This window comes from Saccopteryx leptura, chromosome 1, assembly GCF_036850995.1.
Source record: "Saccopteryx leptura isolate mSacLep1 chromosome 1, mSacLep1_pri_phased_curated, whole genome shotgun sequence".
Lineage (NCBI taxonomy): Eukaryota > Metazoa > Chordata > Mammalia > Chiroptera > Emballonuridae > Saccopteryx > Saccopteryx leptura.
Window position 1 is genome coordinate 72,719,289 of NC_089503.1, and position 21,179 is coordinate 72,740,467.

The 21,179-nt window shown below is 38.2% G+C and overlaps 1 protein-coding gene and 1 non-coding gene across 4 annotated transcripts in view; one reads left to right on the forward strand and one right to left on the reverse strand.

Annotated features, from left to right (window-relative positions):
* Window positions 1-21,179, forward strand: part of TMEM135 (transmembrane protein 135) — a 379,338-nt gene that overhangs the window by 110,131 nt on the left and 248,028 nt on the right. The window lies entirely within an intron of this gene.
* TRNAA-AGC (transfer RNA alanine (anticodon AGC)) lies at window positions 13,379-13,454 on the reverse strand. Its single transcript has one exon. It is a non-coding gene; the product is annotated as a tRNA-Ala (tRNA).

Genomic DNA, 21,179 nt, shown 5'->3' on the forward strand with positions numbered 1-21,179 from the left:
CCCATCTCTCTCTCTCTTCTCTAAAACAACACCACCACCACCAACAAAAACAAAAACAAAGAACTCTGTCTTTTTATCTCAGTAAAATGTGAAAATCTTTGCCTTGGCCTACAGGGCCTTATGTGATCTGGCTGTTGCTTGTTTGATTGCATTTCATACCATTTCCCCTTTTGCTTATTGAAGTCCAATAGATATAATCACACTTTATATTTTTTGTAATCTAAGTTTTGTTATTGAGAACAGATATCTTGATTTCTGGGAAATGTCTTAAATTGGACAACGAATTGTCAAAAAACATAAACTTAACTTCTCTTCTCTTCTCTTCTCTTCTCTTCTCTTCTCTTCTCTTCTCTTCTCTTCTCTTCTCTTCTTTTCTCTTTTTTGAGAGAGTTAGGGAGACAGAGAGACAGGAACATGGAGCTGTTCTTGTATGTGCCCTGACCAGGGGTGGAACCATCAATGTCTGTGCTTCAAGACAATGTTTGGCCAATCGAGCTATCCAGCCAGGGCTTAATTTTTTATTGATTGATTGATTATTTTTTTGAAGAGATGGAAGGGAGAGAGGGGACAGGGAAGCAAAGCATTCATTAGTTATGCCACTGAGCTGTGTCTTCATTGGTTGCTTCCCATGCGCGCGCTGATTGGCGATCCATCTCGCAACCTTGTCATTTCAGGATGATGTTCTGACTGAGCAAACTAGCCAGGGCTGGAAATGAACATTACTAAGGAGAGAATGAATAGAGAAAAAAAACTTGCCTCATATTTGTTCATAAGCAATAGCATATAAATAATTGCTCTTATTGATTATGAAAGAATCTGGATTGAAAGTCTAGAACACAAACTTATGTTCCATAACTCTATCTGTATAAGCTTTGCTACTGATAAAAATGTGATGACTTTGATAATAAGTTTGTAATTTATTCATCAGGTATTTATTGAGTATCTACCAGGCATTTTGTACTAGGTGATAATTAGGAAAGGGGAATTAATTAAAGTGACTACTTAACAAGGAGCTAAATAAAATGTTTTGGAAAGTCTTTTCAAAATGTGTTAGTACAATTTCTTGCATTACTTGTATAGTATAGTGAATGTGAAATATGTTTGCATTCCCAAGGGCTGTACTAGGCACATAATAATTCATAGCATTATATGGTATATAATGTTGTATATTCATATAGATTCATATTATATATATTCATAATATATTAAATGCATAAAATTGATGCTTTGATAATTAAGAGTCTTAAAATCGTTTATCATGCATAGTATTGTATTAAAGATTTGTTTGAATTTCTGTTGATTGTAGGTCAAACTTTTAAATTCTTTTGTTTAATCACCAATCTTAGCCTTTTTCCTTCTGATTGATATTCACTGAAAGAGTGTTATGATTTGAGATACTTTTTTTTTCCCTTCTCTGATTTGAGATACTTTTTGTGTATTTTTTCCTTCATGCATAATATGAGATAAATCTGTTTCATCTTGGGAAACTAGGACTATAGTTAAGTATTTGCTAATGAATTTTATTTATTAGGTATTCTAGTTAGTATTGTAAGTTGATATTAGAAATCATATATGAGGCTCTCATAATTATCTTTTAGGAGAATCAACAATTGAGTGAATGAATACAGAAAGCAATTTTGCTTTCAACAGCATTGAAAATTATTCAGTAAAATGAATTTATGTGTGAAAAAAACATGAAAAGAAGGAAGAATGATAGATCAAGTGTCATCAAATTAGAGCAGATTCCTTTATAAGAATGCTGAATTTACAGTGTTCTCAGCTTATTACCCTGTTTTTTTTTTGGTGGGCCATTAGCTTTAATCCTAGCTTGCACCCGGCGGGCAAGTAAAAACACTCATTGGGCTCCAAAGCCCACTCATTCAGTGCTCACAAAGCTATTGATTTATCCGAGTTTCCTAGAATCAAAGGTTTCTAGCTCACCAGACTTATTCACCTCTGTTCCCCATCTCCTTCTCCTGCACAAACTGGCATCTCCTTCAGCATTCTGCCATCTTGGCTGCTTCTCCTGGCCTCCTCCACATGGCCTTTCTCTGCTCTCTTTTCTCTGCTCTCTCCTCTAATGCTAATCTCAGGAACCGAGAGCGAGCAAGCTCCTATTACCATTTATTTTGTATAGTCTTTTGGCTCATTACATGTGTCAGGTTGCTTTGGTTTCTGGATTCCAACTAGATCTTTGGGGTTTGGATTGTGATTAGTCCAGTTTGGGAGTTGTTTTGAAGGATTCTGTATCTGTTGGCAGTGACAGGGGAAGGCTTGTTCTGATCATTCTTGATTTCTAAACCTTAAAGAAAGTAAGCCTGTACCTCAGAAACCCTCAATCCCGATGACATTGAATTAATCAGGATCAGTCTGAATTTCAGAGTGTGCTCCCAGTTTTATTTGGAGGGCTGGAATGTTACTGTGATCTTCATTTCTTCTCATGCGCTCTTTTCTGTTCTTATCTCATTCTTTAGTAACATTGTCTACAGTGCCAGAAATATGGCAAGTAGATGTATGTGGACATTACAGTTAAGGGGGAAGATAAGTTTAAAAGAAATATATAAAAAATTTCAACTGTGATAGTGCAATTTAAAAGTACAGGGTGTTATACTAGAGAGTATTTTAAGAGGACCCATTCTAGTGTGGGTTTGGGAAGGCTTTTCCAACAAAATAGCATAATGAGTATATGAATATACATCAGCTGATTGATTGTATACTAGGCCATTACTTTATAGAAAAATAGGTTGTATTTGATGATTTCTTAAATTCAATATCCTAGCCAAGAATTTTATTTCTTCCCTTTAGACTTTGGGCTTTACTTAAACTTGAAGCCAATACAGTAATAAAACATCTCAGGGCATACAAATACCTTGATTAACAGATTCTCCGAAATTGAACCTCTATTCTAATCTATATTTTAAGTTGAGGTAGTCAGAAAATTTTAGTTATGCGTTAGAAAAACTTTTAACAACCTCTATTTGTCTTCAGCCCCTTTAAAGGTAATCAGGGTTATTTTAAAATTGTGAGGTCTGGGTAGGTGAGCATCTTTATAGAGTTGTTTTCTTGTTTGTTTCTTTTTTGCCTTTGGTTAATTTTATGGCTGAAATTCTCTTCTGGTTTAGGTAGATAGTCAGGGTTATCCCCATGAAAAAAAATAGTCAGGGCTTTTGTACCTATTAGATAGTTGATAGGTTAATTTTTAGACTTCAGTATGAATTAGTTTTAGCCAATGTGTGAGTGCTGGTGCAGTTTAAACCTTTTGAGAATGTCTTGTCTTCTGTTTTTCCGTTAGTGAAATTTAAACCTCAAAAAATGGTGAGGCAGTTTGGTATATTTTAGTCAGCATAGTCCTCTGATAGCTGTAATTTCTTCTCTTGCTCACGTTATCTCTACTTCTGTGGCTTGAATTATTTGTTTGCTTGAGCTCTGTTTTGAGGATTCAGTTCAATACACCCAATATTCTTATTGGAGAGACTGGAATATTTGTATATACCTTCTATTTTTATATGAATAAAGTTCTTCATTAAGAAGTGTATTATTAAAATCTTTTTTCATTAATTAAGGTATTTTATGTTAGTGTTCATGATATTTGTACTTAAGTATCAGAAGGGGCAGGGCATAAAAATGTTTTGGTTTAAGATTATTGTATTTCATGGTGATTTTTATCATAAGTCAAAGTAACAGTTCTATATTTTCAAGACTGTCCCTTTACCAAAAATATTGATATTACTCAGTTTAGAACATGGCTATGATGTATGCCGGGCTTAATCTGAGTCTGTTCTTGATCATATTTTGTCTCAATATTATATCTAAAGTATATGTTCAGGTTTATCTTTAAAGCCTGTGTCAACTTCCATATAAATTTTTAAGTGGCCCTTTTACAGAGTAAGGATATTATAAAGTTTGTTTTGATGGTCATCACTAAAACTTAATTGTATGATTTTTATTATAGGGAAGCTTTATAATAAATGGCTAAGAGAAACTTTTGAAGATTTGCTTGTATTCGCTACCATATATTAACAAAGTTGCCCCAGGTTTTTGTTTTATTTTGAATAAGCTGGTTGTACACCATGAGGCAGCAAGCTATAGTGCATTGGATATGTTAAAAGATCTGAGTTTTCCTTTTGCTCTAAAAGTTACAGTATGACCCTCAGGGTTCTCATCTATAAATAGAACTACTTTATAACTGAAGAGGCAATACTTCCTTTCTTACTTTATGAAGCCAGAATTACCCTGATACCAAAACCTGGCAAGGACAACATGCACATGCACACACACAAATAAAATTATAGACCAATATCTCTGATGACTATAGATGCAAAAATCCTAAACAAAATACTAGCAAATTGAATACAATACATTCAAATGATAACATATCATGATCAAGTGGTGTTTATTCCGGGGGTACAAACATGGTTTAACATATGAAAATCGATCAGTGTGATATACCACATTAACAAAATAAAGAATAAATATCAATAGATATGGAAAAGCACTTGATATGATACAACACCCTTTAGTGATTAAATACTCAACAAAATGGGTATAGAAGGAAAGTACCTCGGCATAATTAAGGCCAGATATGACAAGTCCTCAATTAATATTATATTTAATGGTGAAAACTGAAAGCTTTTCCTCTGAGATCTGGAATGAGACAAGGTTGCCCACTCTTTCCACTAGTATTTAACATAGTACTGGGAGTCTTACCAAGGGCAGTCAAGAAAAAGAAGTAAAAGGCATCTAGATTGATGATGAGAAAGTAAAATTATCAGTTTTTGCCAATGATATGATTCTTTATTTTGAAAACCCTAAAGACTCCACACACACAAAAAAACTATTAGAAACAATAAACAAATACAGTAAGGTTGCAAGATTACAAAATCATTGTAAAAAAATCTGTTGAGTTCCTCCTACATAATAAAAATGTAATTTCAGAAAAAGAAATGAAAAATACAATTCTTTTTGCAGCTGCAACAAAAAAGAATAAAATACCTAGAAATAAACTTAACAAAGGATGTGAAGGACCTATACATTGAAAACTACAAGACATTATTGAATGAAATTAAGGAAATGGAAAGATAGTAAAAGAAATTTGAAGAAGATACAAAGAAATAAAAAGATATTGCATGTTCATGGATTGAAAGAGTCAACATAGTTAAAAATGTTTGTTATCCAAAGCAATATACAGATTTTACACAATCCCCATCAAAATCCCAATGGTGGTTTTCAAAGAAATAGAATAAAAAAATCAAATCTGTAGGGAAACATAAAACACTCCTAATAGCCAAAGCAATGCTGAGAAAAAAGAACAAAGTAGGAGGTATTATTACATGCCTTGCCTTTAAATTAAACTACAAAGTTACAATAATCAGAACAGTATGATATTGGTGGAAGAACACTGACTAATGGAACAGAATTGCAAGCCCAGAAATAAACCTATTTGTATACAGGTAACTAACTTTTGACAAAGAGGCCAAGAACAAACAATGGAGAAAAGAAAGCCTCTTCAATAAATGGTGCTGGGAAAATTGGAAATGCACATGCAAATGAGTGAAACTAGACTGCTGTGTGATACCATACACAAAAATTAACTCAAAATGGATCAAAGACATACATAAAGGGAAACATAGGTATTAAACTAATGGACCTTGATCTCAGAGAGGATTTTATTAATTTGATCCCAATGGCAAGGGAAGTAAAAGCAAAAATAAATAAATGAGACTGTATTGAACTAAAGAGCTTATACACAGCAAAAGAAACCATCAACAAAACAAAAAAGTAACCAAAATGGAAGAAGATATTTGCAAACAATACCTATGATATGGGACTAATATCCAAAATATATAAGGAACTCATACAATTCAACAACAAGAAAACAAACAATCTGATTAACAATGGACAGAGGACCTGAAAAGACACTTCTCCCAAGAAGACATACTAATGGCCAGCAATTATATGAAAATATGCTCAATTTCACTAGCAATAAGGGAGATGCAAATTAAAACCACTATGAGATACCACCTCACATCTGCTAAAATGGCTATCAGCAAGAGAAGAAATAACAAGTGTTAGAGAGGATGTGGAGAGAAAGGAACCCTTAGGTACATTGCTGGTAGAGATGTAAATTGGTACAGTCACCTTGGAAAACATTGTGGGGCTTCCAGAAAGATTAAGAATAGAATTACCCTATGACCCAGCAATTCCTTTTTTGGATGTCCACTTGAATAAGTTGAAAACCTTTATTTGTAAAGATATATATACCCCTATGTTTATTGCAGTATTATTCATGGTAATTCAGATATGGAAACAACACAAGTGTCCTTGGATGATGATTGGATAAAGAAGATGTGATACATATATACAATGGAATACTACTCAGCTATAAGAAAAGATGAAATACTGCCATTTGCAACAACATGAATGGATCTTGAGAGTATCATGCTAAGCAAAATAAATCAGACATAAAAGACTTAAGAACCATATGATTTCACTTGTGAGGTATATAAAACAAAGTAACAAATGAACAAACAAAAAAACCTCAACATAAGAGTATGGTGGTTATCAGAGGGATGGAGTTGGGGGGAGGTTGAAGAGGGTAAAGGGGGTCAAATGCATGGTGACAGAAGGAGACATAATTTTGAGTGGTGAGCACACAGTGCAATATACAGATGATATATTATGAAATTGTACACTTGAAGCACGTAATAACCAATGTCACCCCCCAAAATTTAATCAAGTAAATAAACTACCTCATGCTTTGCTGTATGAATCATATGAGATACTATATATAAAATATTTTAAAATTGTAAAGAAATATGTAAATATTAGTCTGTGCTACTTGGTTTCTTGTCTTTTTGTTTTGGATATTTAAATTTGGCTTCTGTAGCTTATAGTTTTAACCTTAAAAATAAAAATGTTGGAAGCAATTTAAATGTAGCATATTAATCAGGTTTTCTAGAGACACAGAACAAAAAGGGTATGTGTGTGTGTGTGTGTGTGTGTGTGTCTGTCTGTCACACCGTATTGAAAGAGAGTGATGGGGCGGGGTAGGGCAGGCTTATAAGAAATTGACTCATGCAGTTATGGAGGCTGAGAAACTAAGGTCTACAGCTGGCAAATTGGAGACCCAATCTGAATCCAAAGGCTTAAGAACCAGGAGACTGGTGATGTAAGTTCTAGTTTGAAAGCCTGAGGGCTTGAGACTCAAGAGGAACAGATGTTTTGTTCTGAGACTGAAGATGTGGAAAGACTAGTATCCCAGCTTGAGGATAGGCAGGCAGGAATTCCCCTTGCTCAGCACTTTTGTTCCCATTCTTTGGAAGAGGCCCACTCACTTTAGGGAGGGCAATCTGCTTTACTCAGTCTACTGAAAATTTTAATCTCATCTAGAAACACCCTCACACACCCACAATAAGGTTTGGACAAATAAATGTCTGGGCACCCCATGGCCCAGTCAAGTTGGCACATAAAATTAACCAGTACATGCTGTATAAATTTATTTGTGACAACAAAGTAATTTTACCTCCTTTATTATGCTGTTTTTTAAAATGAGGTCTTATTTTTTAAAAGGGTGTTGAAATTTATTAGAAAATATAGGAAGTCGTCTGACTATGGGTATCTTACTTTAGTTGTTTATTGAAGCTCTATTTTTATTTTGAATTTGTTGGTACTATAAAAATGTGGTTTAGTTTTGATTCTCATGAGGACTACTTCTCTGAGTAATGCAGTACAGCTGTTTCCTGACATAGAACAATTAGGTTACAGTGAGCATTCCTAATATCTATAGATCCATTATAAGCGAAGGCGGGAGGAGGACATGAAGTATAACTTGAGTTCTTTATAGTTATTTTAATTGCCATTTATAATTTCAAACATCTTTATTTATCAGAGTCGGAAATCTCTTCAAAACAGTAAAACAAACTTGCACCACATAAAAAGGGACTGGGGTTGGAGAAGGGAGAGATTGTGCAGAGTGAAGGAAATTTCACATTTGTAAGTGCTTATTATGTGCTAATTACTCTGCTGAATACTTTATTTTAATCATCTCATTTATTTAAAAAATGCTGAGTCTTGGCACACAGAGGTGTTAGCTGCACAGCTGGTTGGTTCCACTTTCTACTATTGAGATTAATTCTTTTTATTTGCTAATCTAGTGTTGTGAAGTCCATCTTTTTAGCTTTTGTAGATTGGGAATGTAAATTGTAATTCTGGAGTCATTATAGTCCTTACTTAGTCTTCCCCAGGTTAGCCTACTGGTGTGTGTATATGTGTGTGTGTGTGTGTGTGTGTATATATATATATATATATATACACACACACACATACATATACACATACATACATGTACATACACACATATATATAGTTTGTGAATAATCTGTTAGGTTTTTTTATATATCTCAGTTGTGTTTTCCCTATATTTTTATATTTTTTACTTTCAGAATGGGCAGCCTGAATTCCTATAGGGCTGTGATGGCGAACCTATGACACGTGTGTCAGCACTAATATGCGTAGCCATTTTCGATGACACGTGGCCGCATGCCGAGGATGACGCTTCATCCTTGGCTCCTGCACGGCCAGGTGCAGTAGCTGAGGATAAAACATTTGTTGTAGTGTAGACACTTTGTGCCAGAGGTCTGTAGGCCAAAACAACAGAACTCCGGCACAGAGCGACTAGTTCCGGGACTTCCAGTTAGGCTGGTAGGAGATCTTTGACCTCATTTCCGGCCGGTGGAGCAGGGAGCAGCAGAATGCCCTGGGGGACGCATCTCTGGGGGCCCTGTGATCGCCATTACCAGCAACCACATAACCACAGCAACCATCATCCAATCTACTGTTCTGGGGTGTCGTGGATTTCTAATTGACCATCATTACTGAGATAAGTGAGGGGGAAGTTGGGAGAGGTGAGGGCCTGTGCTATGGGTGCTGTTTCCCACTATTAGAAATAGCAGCAGCCATCTTAATTTACATAAGATGCAACTTGCAGAATTTCAAGACAGCATCTGGGCTCAGGTGTTTGTCAATTTGAGGTCAAAGCTTGAGAATCTGGAAAGGTGCCACTTGGAGAATCAAGAGGAGTGCCACTACAAACAGGAAATTTGGAGTGCCTGGAATCGATTACCAGACACTTTTAGCACCCTGAAAAATATAGCAATGTCTTTACTCACAATTTTTTCCTCTACGTACTTTTGTAAGACCTTATTCTTAGTGTTAAATAATATCAAAACCAATAAAAGAAACAGATTGACAGATGAAATTAGTAGCGCTTGCTTGGGCTTGAAGTGTACAAAATACCAACCTTCAACTGAAGATTTAGCCAATGAAATTCAGCAACAAAAAAGTCACTAATAGGCAGGTTAGTTAAAGAATTCCCCCTCCCCCTCACTTATCTTAGTTCACGGCACCCCACACAAGTTAAATAATATCAAGACCAACAAAAGAAACCGACTGACAGATGAACAAAGAAGTCACTAAGCAGGTAAGTTAAATAATTAGTTTTTGGTTTATTAAATAGTTATATATTACAATTTTACATTTCTGTTATTTAAACTATAAATATCGCGAAATTATGGTTTTTTTCTCGAAGTGACACACCACCCGAGTTATACTCGGTTTTTTGGCGAATTTTGACACACCAAGCTCAAAAGATTGCCCATCACTGCTATAGGGACTAGTAAATCACAAGTTTTTATTTGTAACATGTGCTATGGGTAAGTGATATTTCTCCTCATCTAGAAAACTATGTCCTACTTAAACATCAGGTATGGTGGTTAGGAGCATGGACTCTGGAGCCTTTTACCTGTGTTCAGTTCCTGCTCTGCTGCTTATTGGCTGTGTGACTTCTCTTTTTTTGCTCATGTTTTCTTATCTCTGAAGTGAGGGTAATGATTGTGCCAATCTCATAGATTATGAAGATTGGGTGAATTGACATTGGTATGGTGTTTAGAGCAGTGCCTGGTACATAATAAGTGTTATAAGTCTTTGTGAAATACATAAAATATTCTGTTATTCAAACATTAAAAATTAAATTCATTATGCTGTTCTCTTTAAATTGGTTTTTCTCAAGAACGGGTAATTTTGCCTTCTAGGAGACATTTGGCAACGTGGAAACAATTTGTTTTTATAGCTCAGGGTATATACTACTGGCATTCACAGAGTAGGAGCCAGGGGTGCTGTCAAACATTCTGTTCTGTGTGGCATAGTCGTCCACAACAGCAAAGAATCTGGTCCAAAATCTCATTAGAGTTGAGGTTGAGAGACCCTGCCTTAAAGAAATCAGTATTTGTTAGTGATTACATTTAGAAAGATTAAATAAATAAAACAAAATCAATTCTTTCTCATTGCCAACTGTTTCTGGAAAAAGAGTGTTTGTCAGACCTTTTAGAAATAATTTTCTAGGAGGGTTAATGATCAAGCTCTGGGACTACTAGCAAAGATTGCTAAATTAAAGTTTGGTACTAGTGAGGCTACGATCATGAGGCCAGCCCCTTTGAGGGCCAATTAACTGTTCTAGTTCATGGTCATAGACTGCAAGCCCAATACTAGTCAACCATCTCTGTGGCAAATGTGCCACATCAATAGCATGGGGAAACAGAGGAATATAATGAGTATGATGAAGTGTGTGTCGGCCTGAAAGATGTTGATTAGTGATTTTTTTGTAAAGAAAATCCTAAATTGGGGCCTCTCATGATTATGTGTCATTCTTCTTTCTATAGCTTTTTTGGGTTAGTCATGTTTGTCTCCATATTTGCTTATCACAAACTATGCTGGATTGATGTCTGTGTCTTTTGACTTATACCTGGAATGTTCATGAAGATATTTGCTTGTGTTTTCTTCTAAATCCTTTATTGTTTATACTTTTCAAATTTAAGTCTATGATACATCTCTAATTTTTGTGTATGGTATGAGGCAGGGTCAGTTTTTGTTCTACATAGATAACTATTCCTCTAGCACCACGTATTTTAAAAAAAGATACAATTTTATTTACTTATTTATTTTTTATTGATTTTTTTCTTTTAAGATTTTTTTTAATGGAGTGACATTGATAAATCAGGGTACATATGTTCAGAGAAAACATCTCTACATTATTTTTATTTTTATTTATTCATTTTTTTTTTTTTTAGAGAAGAGAGGGAGAGGCAGAGAGAGAGAGAGAGAGAGAGAGAGAGAGGAGAGACTGAGAGAGAGAAGGAGGGAGGAGCTGGAAGCATCAACTCCCATATGTGCCTTGACCGGGCAAGCCCAGGGTTTCGAACCGGCTACCTCAGCATTTCCAGGTAAACGCTTTATCCACTGCGCCACCACAGGTCAGGCTCTACGTTATTTTGACATTTGATTATGCTGCATTCCCATCACCCAAAGTCCCAATTGTCTTCTGTCACCTTCTAACTCATTTTCTTTGTGCCCCTCCCCTCCCCCAGCCCCCTCCCTCTCCTCCCCCCCACCCCGTAACCCCCCGCACTCTTGTCCATGTCTCTGAGTCTCATTTTTATGTCCCATCTATGTATGGAATCATATAGTTCTCAGCTTTTTCTGATTTACTTATTTTGCTCAGTATAATGTTACCAAGGTCCATCCATGTTGTTGTAAATGATCCCATGTCATCATTTCTTATGGCTGAGTAGTATTCCATAGTATATAATATACCAAAGCTTTTTAATCCACTCGTCCTCTGACGGACACTTGGGCTGTTTCCAGATCTTCGCTATTGTGAACAATGCTGCCATAATCATGTGGGTGCATTTCTTCTTTTCAAACAGTGCTATGGTGTTCTTGGGGTATATTCCTAAAAGTGGTATAGCTGGGTCAAAAGGCAGTTAGATTTTTAATTTTTTGAGGAATCTCCATACTGTTTTCCACAGTGGCTGCACCAATCTGCATTCCCATTTTAATTTATGTTTATATAGATTCTCGTGTTGCCCCAAATGCATCCCCCCTGCCCTGTATTCCCCTTAGTATCTCCCTTGCCCCCCTCCCCATAGTGCCCTCCCCCCGTCCCTTCAGTTTTATCCCCTTCTATCATTCCCTTTCCCTCCTCTTTTTCTCTGGTCTCTTTGATCTCACCTCTGTCTCAATTTTGTTTCTCAGTTCACATTGTTCATTGGATTCCTCAAATGAGTGAGGTCATATGATATTTTTCTTTCTCTGCCTGGCTTATTTCACTTAACATAATAGTTTCCAGGTCCATCCATGTTGTTGCAAAAGGTAATATTTCCTTCTTTTTCATGGCTCCATAATATTCCATTGTATATATGTACCTTTGCTTTTTTTTTTTTACAGAGACAGAAAGTGAGTCAGAGAGAGAGAGATAGGGAAAGACAGACACAGAGAGAGATGAGAAACATCAGTCATCAGTTTTTCATTGCGACATCTTAGTTCATTGATTGCTTTCTCATATGTGCCTTGACCGTGGGCCTTCAGCAGACCAAGTAACCCCTTGCTTGAGCCAGCGACCTTGGGTCCAAGCTGGTGAGCTTTTGCTCAGACCAGATGAGCCCGTGCTCAAGCTGGCGACCTCGGGGTCTCGAACCTGGGTCCTCTGCATCCCAGTCCGACGCTCTATCCATTGTGCCACCACCTGTTTAGGCTGTACCGTTGCTTTTTAATCCACTTGTCCACTGACGAACACTTGGAGCTATTTCCAGATCTTTGCCACTGTGAACAATGCTGCCTAAACATGGGGGTGCGTTTCTCCTTTTGAAACAGTGCCATGAAATATGGGGTATATTCCTGAAAATGGGATAGCTGGGTCAAAAGGCAGTTCGATTTTTGATTTTTTGAGGAATCTTCATACTGTTTTCCACAGTGGCTGCACCAGTCTGCATTCCCACCAGCAGTACAGGAGGGTTCCCTTTTCTCCACATCCTGGCCAGTACTTATGTGTTGTTTTGTTAATGAGCGCCATTCTGACTGGTGTGAGGTGATATCTCATTGTGGTTTTAATTCGCATTTTTCTAATGATCAGTGATGTTGAGCATTTTTTCATATGCCTATTGGCCATCTGTATGTCCTGTTTGGAGAAGTGTCTATTCATTTCTTTTTTTTTTTTTTTTTTTTCTTTTTTCTTTTTTCATTTTTTCTGAAGCTTGGAAACAGGGAGAGACAGTCAGACAGACTCCCGCATGCGCCGGACCGGGATCCACCCGGCACGCCCACCAGGGGCAACGCTCTGCCCACCAGGGGGCGATGCTCTGCCCATCCTGGGCGTCGCCATGTTGCGACCAGAGCCACTCTAGCGCCTGAGGCAGAGGCCACAGAGCCATCCCCAGCGCCCGGGCCATCTTTGCTCCAATGGAGCCTTGGCTGCGGGAGGGGAAGAGAGAGACAGAGAGGAAAGTGCGGCGGAGGGGTGGAGAAGCAAATGGGCGCTTCTCCTGTGTGCCCTGGCCGGGAATCGAACCCGGGTCCTCCGCATGCTAGGCCGACGCTCTACCACTGAGCCAACCGGCCAGGGCTATTCATTTCTTTTGGTTTCATTGATCCTCTGTATTGTTTCTTTAGCCTCTACGTCATTTATTTCCACTCTGATCTTTATTATTTCCTTCTTTCTACTATTTCTGGGCTTTACTTGCTGTTCTTTTCCTAGTTCTTTTAGGTGCAGCGTTAAGTTGTTTATTTGAGCTTTTTCTAGCTTCTTAAGGAATGCCTGTAATGCTATGAACTTCCCTCTAACGACTGCTTTTGCTGTGTCCCATAAATTTTGAGTTGTATGCTCATTATCATTCGTTTCTAGGAAGTTTTTTTATTTCTTCTTTGATCTCATTGTTAACCCATTTGTTATTTAATAACATGCTATAGTTTCCATGTGTTTGAGTATTTTTCAGTTTTCCTGTTGTGGTTGATTTTTAGTTTTATGCCATTGTGATCAGAGAAAATGCTTGATATGATTTCAGTCTTCTTAAATTTGTTGAGACCGCTTTTGTGCCCTAACATGTGTTCTATCCTAGAGACTGTACCATGAGCACTTGAATAGAATGTATATTCTGCTGCTTTAGGGTGAAAGTTTCTGAAGATATCTATTAAATCGAGTTGATCTAGTGTGTCCTTTAAGTCTGTTTCTTTGTTAATTTTCTTTCTTGAGGATCTATCTAGTGATGTTATTGGGGTATTGAAATCCCCGACTGTTATAGTATTGCTGTTGATCTTGCCATTTATATCTATCAAAATCTGCTTTATACATTTAGGTGCTACTATATTAGGTGCGTAGATATTTATTATGGTTATATCTTCCTGTTGGATTGCTCCCTTTATCATTTTGTAGTGACTTTTCTTATCTCTTACTATAGCCTTTGTTTTAAAGTTCATTTTGTCTGATATAAGTATTGCTACCCCAGCTTTTTTTTCATTTCCATTTGCATGAAATATTTTTTTTTCCATTCTTTTACCTTCAGTCTATGTGCATCTTTTGTTTTGAGGTGTGTCGCGTGTAGACAGCATATGTATGGGTCCTGTTTTCTTATCCACGCAGCTACTCCATGTCTTTTGATTGAATCATTTAATCCATTTACATTTAAGGTTATTATTGATATGTAGTTGTTTATTGCCATTTTATTCTTTAAAGCTGTATTCCTCTTTTGCTATATTCTTTTCCCCTTTGATCTGTTTACAACAGGCCCTTTAACATTTCTTGCAGCATTGGTTTGGTTGTAATGAATTCCTTGAGTTTTTTTTTTTTTTTTTTGTCTGGGAAGCTTTTTATTTCTCCTTCAATTTTAAACTATAGCCTTGCTGGATAAAGTAGTTTTGGTTGTAGGTTCTTGTTCTGCATTACCTTGAATATTTCTTGCCATTCCCTTCTGGCTTCAAGTGTTTCTGTTGAGAAGTCGGATGTCATCCTTATGGGGACTCCTTTGTAGGTGATAGCCTTTTTTTCTCTAGCAGCTTTTAATATTTTCTCTTTATCACTTAGCTTTGGTATTTTAATTATGATGTGTCTTGGTATAGATTTCTTTGGGTTTCTTTTTAATGGAATTCTTTATGCTTCTTGAACTTGTGTGACTTTTTCCTGCATCAGTTTAGGGAAGTTCTCAAGGTGTGGTCTGTCTGGAGGCCCGCCACCCCGTCTGCCACTGCTCTGGCCTTTCGGGTATGGTAATTGTCAGCTCCCACCAGCTGTGGCTGTCGCTGCGGTTTCTGCCTCTCCCTCACAGGAGCGGCTGTGTTCACATGCCCAGGTCTACAAGCCTCGGCTAGCCTTGGCCTTTGCCCCTCCCCCTCGGATGAAGCTGCACGCAGCGGTTGGGGCCATAAGCCTCCGAGGGCAGGCGTGAGCTCCTTTGTTCAGTCTTCACCTTTTCTTGAGCTTTTGCCCCACCCCCACGGGTGGAGCCGGATTGTGCGTCTGGCCACAAGCCTCGACTTTGCTGGCCAGGTGGGGCTGTGTGTTTTGGCCTGTTCCCAGGTTTTCTCCTTTCCCCTGCGGGCAGGATTGCTGGCGTACCCGCTGCCAGGTCGGACTGCTTTTGTGCATCCCCTCCGCTTCCTGCTGGGCAAGACCAAGCTCACCCCAATGGCCTCAGTCATAGCTGGCCGGGCTTTCGCCCCCTCGGGACTGTGCTTCCGCGTTCCGCCGCCGCCACTCACTTCCCTTTGGTTAGCCCTCAGCAGTGTGGGTGGGGCGCTGCAGCTCAGACCCTAACACTCCATACTGTAGTCCCAAAGGCTCCCTCTTTCCAAGCGATTCTGCTCTGAGTGCCGCAGGAGAGCTTGTTTGGCTGATGTCCTGCTTCCCATTGCTGGTATAGCTGGTTCCAGGGGAAATATTCACTTCAGATTTGGGGAGTGACTCAGCCCAGGGATTAGGGTGGCTGTCCCTCAAAGTGTTTCTGCCTGTGCCTCCTAGATTACACTCTCTTCCCACTGCTCCAGTCCTCTCCTCTCTCGCCAGCCCCTGGGCTCCGGGTGAGTGGTTGTGAAAGAGGTTTTCTGCATGGTGCCTTTAAGAAGAATCCTGGGTCTGAGAAATCTAACTCTTTCTCAAAAACAGTATCCTGACTTATTTTGCAGCTAAGTATTTTCCATACGCTTCTTCTAGGCTCTGGGACTGTAGGCTGGGGCTTTGTTTCTGTGGCCCAGGACCCTCCCCTCTCTGCTAAACTCACTTCCCGCTACGTGAGTCTCTCTGGGCTGCTGTTTGCTCGGGGGAGCTGGACAGCCTTCTCCACATTTCCACTTTTCCTACCAGTCTCATTGTGGCTTCTTCAGTGTTTCTTGAAGTTCGTTTTTCCAGATGATGTTTCTTAAAATTAAGTTGTAATCCACTTTGGTTTTGAGAGGTGGAAGTCAGTACGTCCGCCTACTCCATTGCCGTCTTGCTGATCTTACGATACAATTTTAGAAGTGAGGAAAGAAGAACTTTTTTTCGTCATTTTTTCCATTGGTGACCTTTTTATTTTTTAATTTGATCTATATATTAATTTTCAACAAGATTTGATTTATGTACATAGTGAAATACTTGCTGTAGTGAAGCTAATTAACATATTATCAATATCTCCTCACAGAGTAATTTTTTTGTGTGTGTGATGAGAGCACTGGAAATCTATTTTAGTAGCATATTTTCAGTATTGAATACAATGTTATTACTGATAGTCATCATGCTGTACATTAGACTTGTAGAATTATTCATCCTATATAACTGCAACATTATATCCTTTGATCAACATCTCTCTGTTTTCCCCACCACCTCTGCCACTGGTAACTACCATTCTACTTTGCTTCTATGGATGTGACATTTTTAGATTCAACATTTAAGTGAGATGATGCTGTGTTTGTCTTTCTGTGCCTGGCTTATTTCAGTTAGCATAATGCCCTCCAGGTTCATCCATGTTGTCACAAATGACAGGATTTTTTTTTAAAGGCCGAATATTCCATTATATGCATATGCCACATTTTCTTTTCCTCTCGTCTGTCAGGGACACTTAGGTTGATAACATATTTTATCTTTTCAAAAAAACACATTTAGTATCATTGATCTGTTGTATTTTTTTTAGGTCTATTTTCTTTATTTCTGCTCTGATCTTTATTATTTTATTCCTCTGTTAACTTCTGGTTTAGTTCTTTTTCTAATTTCTTGAGGTGTGAAGTTAGGTTGTTTTACACCTTTCTGTTTTGTAAATGTAAGCATTTGTTGCTATAAATTTCCCTCTTAGAACTACTTTTATGGCCTTCCAAAAGTTTTGGTATGTTGTGTTTCTGTTTTCATTTCTCAAGTTATTTTTTACTGTCTTTTTTTTTTCCAAAGTGAGACGTGGGGGTGGGGTGGGTAGGGTGGTGGGGAGTGGAGGCAGAAAGACAGACTCCCGCATGTGCCCTACCGGGATCTACCCGGCATGCCCTCCAGATGGGCGATGCTCTGCCCATCTGGGCTGTTGCTTCACTGCAACTGGAGCCATTTTAGCGCCTGAGGTGGAGTTCATGGAGCCATCCTCAGCGCCATGGCCAACTTTGCTCCAATGGAGCCTTGGCTGTGGGAGGGGAAGAGAAAGATAGAGAGAAAGGACAAGGGGAAGGTTGGAGAAGCTGTGTGCCCTGACCAGGAATCAAACCCAGGACTTCCTTGTGCGGGGCCGATGCTCTACTGCTGAGCTAACCTGCCAGGGCCTTTACTGTCCTTTTGATTTTTTTCTTTGACCCATGTTTTTTTCATGAGTATGTTAATTTCCACATATTTAATAATTGTCCAGTTTTGCTTCGTTACTGATTTATAGTTTCATATCATTGTGCTCAGAAAAGATAACTTAATTTCAATCTTAGAATTTTTAAGACTTGTTAGTGTCTAACCCAGTGGTAGTCGACCTGGTCCCTACCACCCACTAGTGGGTGTTCCAGCTTTCATGGTGGGTGGTAGCAGAGTAACCAAAGTATAAATAAAAAGATTTAACTATAGTAAGTTGTTTTATAAAGATTTATTCTGCCAAACAGCAAAAATCTGACATAAAGTACTTGGTAAGTAATTATTATTATATGCTTTAACTTGCTGTAACTCTGCTTTATAAATTTTATAAAGTAAAGTTACTTCCCTACTTTATAAATCACCATTACTGTGAAACCGGTGGGTGGTTAGAAAATTTTACTACTAACAGAGATACAAAAGTGGGCAGTAGGTATAAAAAGGTTGACTACCCCTGTTCTAACCTGTAATTTAACCTTGAGAATGTTCTATCTTGCTTGAAAAGAATGTGTATTCTGTTATTGTTGGATGGAATGTTCAGTATATCTCTGTTAAGTCAGTTTGATCTAGTGTTGTTCAAGTTCAAGTCTTCTTTATTGATTTTCTGCCTGGGTGATCTATCCATTGTTGAAAGTGGAGCATTACAACCCCCTACTATTATGTATTGTCGTTCCCCATCAGCAGGCTGCTCTTTTCCCTGGGTTGGCTGACCTGGCTCTTTTTCTTGGGTCCATATGGGCAGGCCTGGTACCTGGGTCTTCAGTGTTTGGCCTGAAGCCTGGATACTTGGGGCAAGCCTAGAGCCTGGTTTCTTGAGGGTTGGCCTGCTGCTGAGATGTTCCTGTATTTAACCTGAGTTTATGTAGGTGTTTGTGAATCTTGGGTTGTGTGGTGCCTGGTTTCACTTGATAGGCTTGGTGCTGGGGTTTGATGAAATTGAGTCTCACTTCAATTCACTTCAGTCTTCTTCCTCTGTTAGGTCCGTATCTCTTTCCACACTGAGTTGCCTGTGGTTTGGGATTGGGTGACGTGGGAAATGTGAGATTGTCTTGCCTACTCTCTTCAGTGCATCTTTTCTTATTTCTGTGCTCAACCCAGGTGTCTCTCACCTGGAAACTTTAGTTCTTGACCAAGTATTTTTGTAAATATCAATAGATAGTTGTTCAAATTGATTATTTCTGTAAGGGTATGAGTGCTGGAAACTTATCTTGTCATTTTACAGATGTCACTGCTGTGTCATTTAATTCTACCTCTTTATTTATTTATTTATTTATTTATTTATTTATTTATTTATTTATTTATTTATTTATTTACAGGGACAGAGAGAGAGTCAGAGAAGGATATATAGGGACAGACAGACAGGAACGGAGAGAGATGAGAAGCATTAATTATCAGTTTTTCGTTGCGACACCTTAGTTCGCGGTTCTCAACCTGTGGGGCGCGACCTTCGAACGACCAAAACACAGGGGTCGCCTAAAGCCTTCGGAAAATGCGACCCCTGTGTTTTGGTCCTTCGACCCCCACCGGGGTCGCGACCCACAGGTTGAGAACCGCTACTCTAGTTTAACATTCATCACACTGCCGTATTATAGTTTATTATTTTAAATTCCTTAAGGGTTAGATCAGGGGTCCCCAAACTATGGCCCGCGGGCCACATGCAGCCCCCTGAGGCCATTTATCTGGCCCCCGCCGCACTTCTGGAAGGGGCACCTCTTTCATAGGTGGTCAGTGGAGGAGCATAGTTCCCATTGAAATACTGGTCAGTTTGTTGATATAAATTTACTTGTTTGTTATTTTAAATATTGTATTTGTTCCCGTTTTGTTTTTTTACTTTAAAATAAGATATGTGCAGTGTGTATAGGGATTTGTTCATAATTTTTTTTTTTAGTCCGGCCCTCCAACTGTCTGAGGGACGGTAAACTGGCCCCCTGTGTAAAAAGTTTGGGGACCCCTGGGTTAGATCTTATTCATCATTTTTTCGGTGTATGGCATAATTCTTAGTAACACTTTGTTTAATTGAATGTAGTTGTATATGGTTAGTTTCAGAGAATTCAAGAGGAGAGAGTAAGAAAAGAACTGAGAAGGGGCCATTACATTTCTTGGTCATCGACCTTAGGGAAAGTGTTATCTCTAGAATGGTAGAGAGCAAGTGGAGAGTTCTCTAGTCTTTCTTCTCTCAAGTCAGTGTTGCCTTCTCTGTACTCCCTCCCTCATTCCCCAGTCATGTCTTTCTAACTATTGTTCCTTTGATACTACTGTTGCATCCTGATGGAAAAGGATTCCTTCCCACTGACCTGTGAGAATTAGCTCATTTCCCTTCTTAGTGCAACTACTGCCTACATTCACTCTTTACTAAATTTTCTAAGGCTCTTTGTATTAGTTGCTAACATTTAATCATTCTTCAGTTTCTCTATCCATTTTTTTTATTATGTATTATGATTCAGAAAATTTTTATTTTCTATAACATTAAATTGTACACAATAAATTCTTAGATTCATGTCTTGATTTTTAAATATCACTACTAAATTATCTTGGCATCTTGTTTGTTTTAATCTAGAAACCTTTTAAATTCAGAGTTCACGTATAAAAAACTAAACACAAATATGTTTTCAATCTAAATTTAAAAGATAAGTCATGAAGGTTGATATTCTTTTTATTTTTATTTTTGAGAGAGAGAGGGAGGAAGGGAGAGAGATGAGCAGCATCAACTCATAGTTATGTCACTTTTAGTTGTTCATTGATTTATTCGCATATGTGCCTTGATGGAGGTGGGGATGTAGGGGGATCAAGCTGAGCCAGTGACCCCTTGCTTAAACTAGTGACCTTTCAGGCCAGTGACCTTTGGGTTCAAGCCAGCTACCTTGGATTATGTTGATGGATCTACATTCAAGCTGGCAACCTTGTGCTCAAGCTGGTGAGCCTGTGCTCAAGCCACCGACCTTGGGGTTTCAGACCTGGGTCCTCAGCATCCCAGGTCACTTTATCCACTGCATCACCACTGGTCAGGCAGAAGGTTGATATTCTTTGTAAAATATATCTGTGATACACTTCTGACCTCTGACAGGAATCTGTTTTGTTTCTGTGTTTTTGTAGCACATGGTACCTATATTATGCTATATTCTCAGTGCAGGGCAAAAACATAGGTTTACAGTTGCATTGTGACTTTTTTTGAGTCAACGAAGCTGTTGTAATAATCATAACCAGCGTGTCTTTTTACATATGAACAACTGTAAACCTACTTTTGGCCACCCTGTTTGTTTTTCAGATCTTTTTTTTTTTATGGGCTCCCGTAGGTCAGAAATCATTTTATTTTTTAGTTTTTGTATTTCTAGCATGGTTTTTGTTATCGAGTCGTCATATTTGAATAACTAAATGGATTTCTCTGGTTTTTCTCCCTGAGTTTCTCTAATATCCAGGCTGATAAGATCAGTAATATAATTTAGTTTTGATTTAGTATTTAGTTTCTATTTGAATTACACTTTTATCTTTTCATTTAAATATATATTTTATT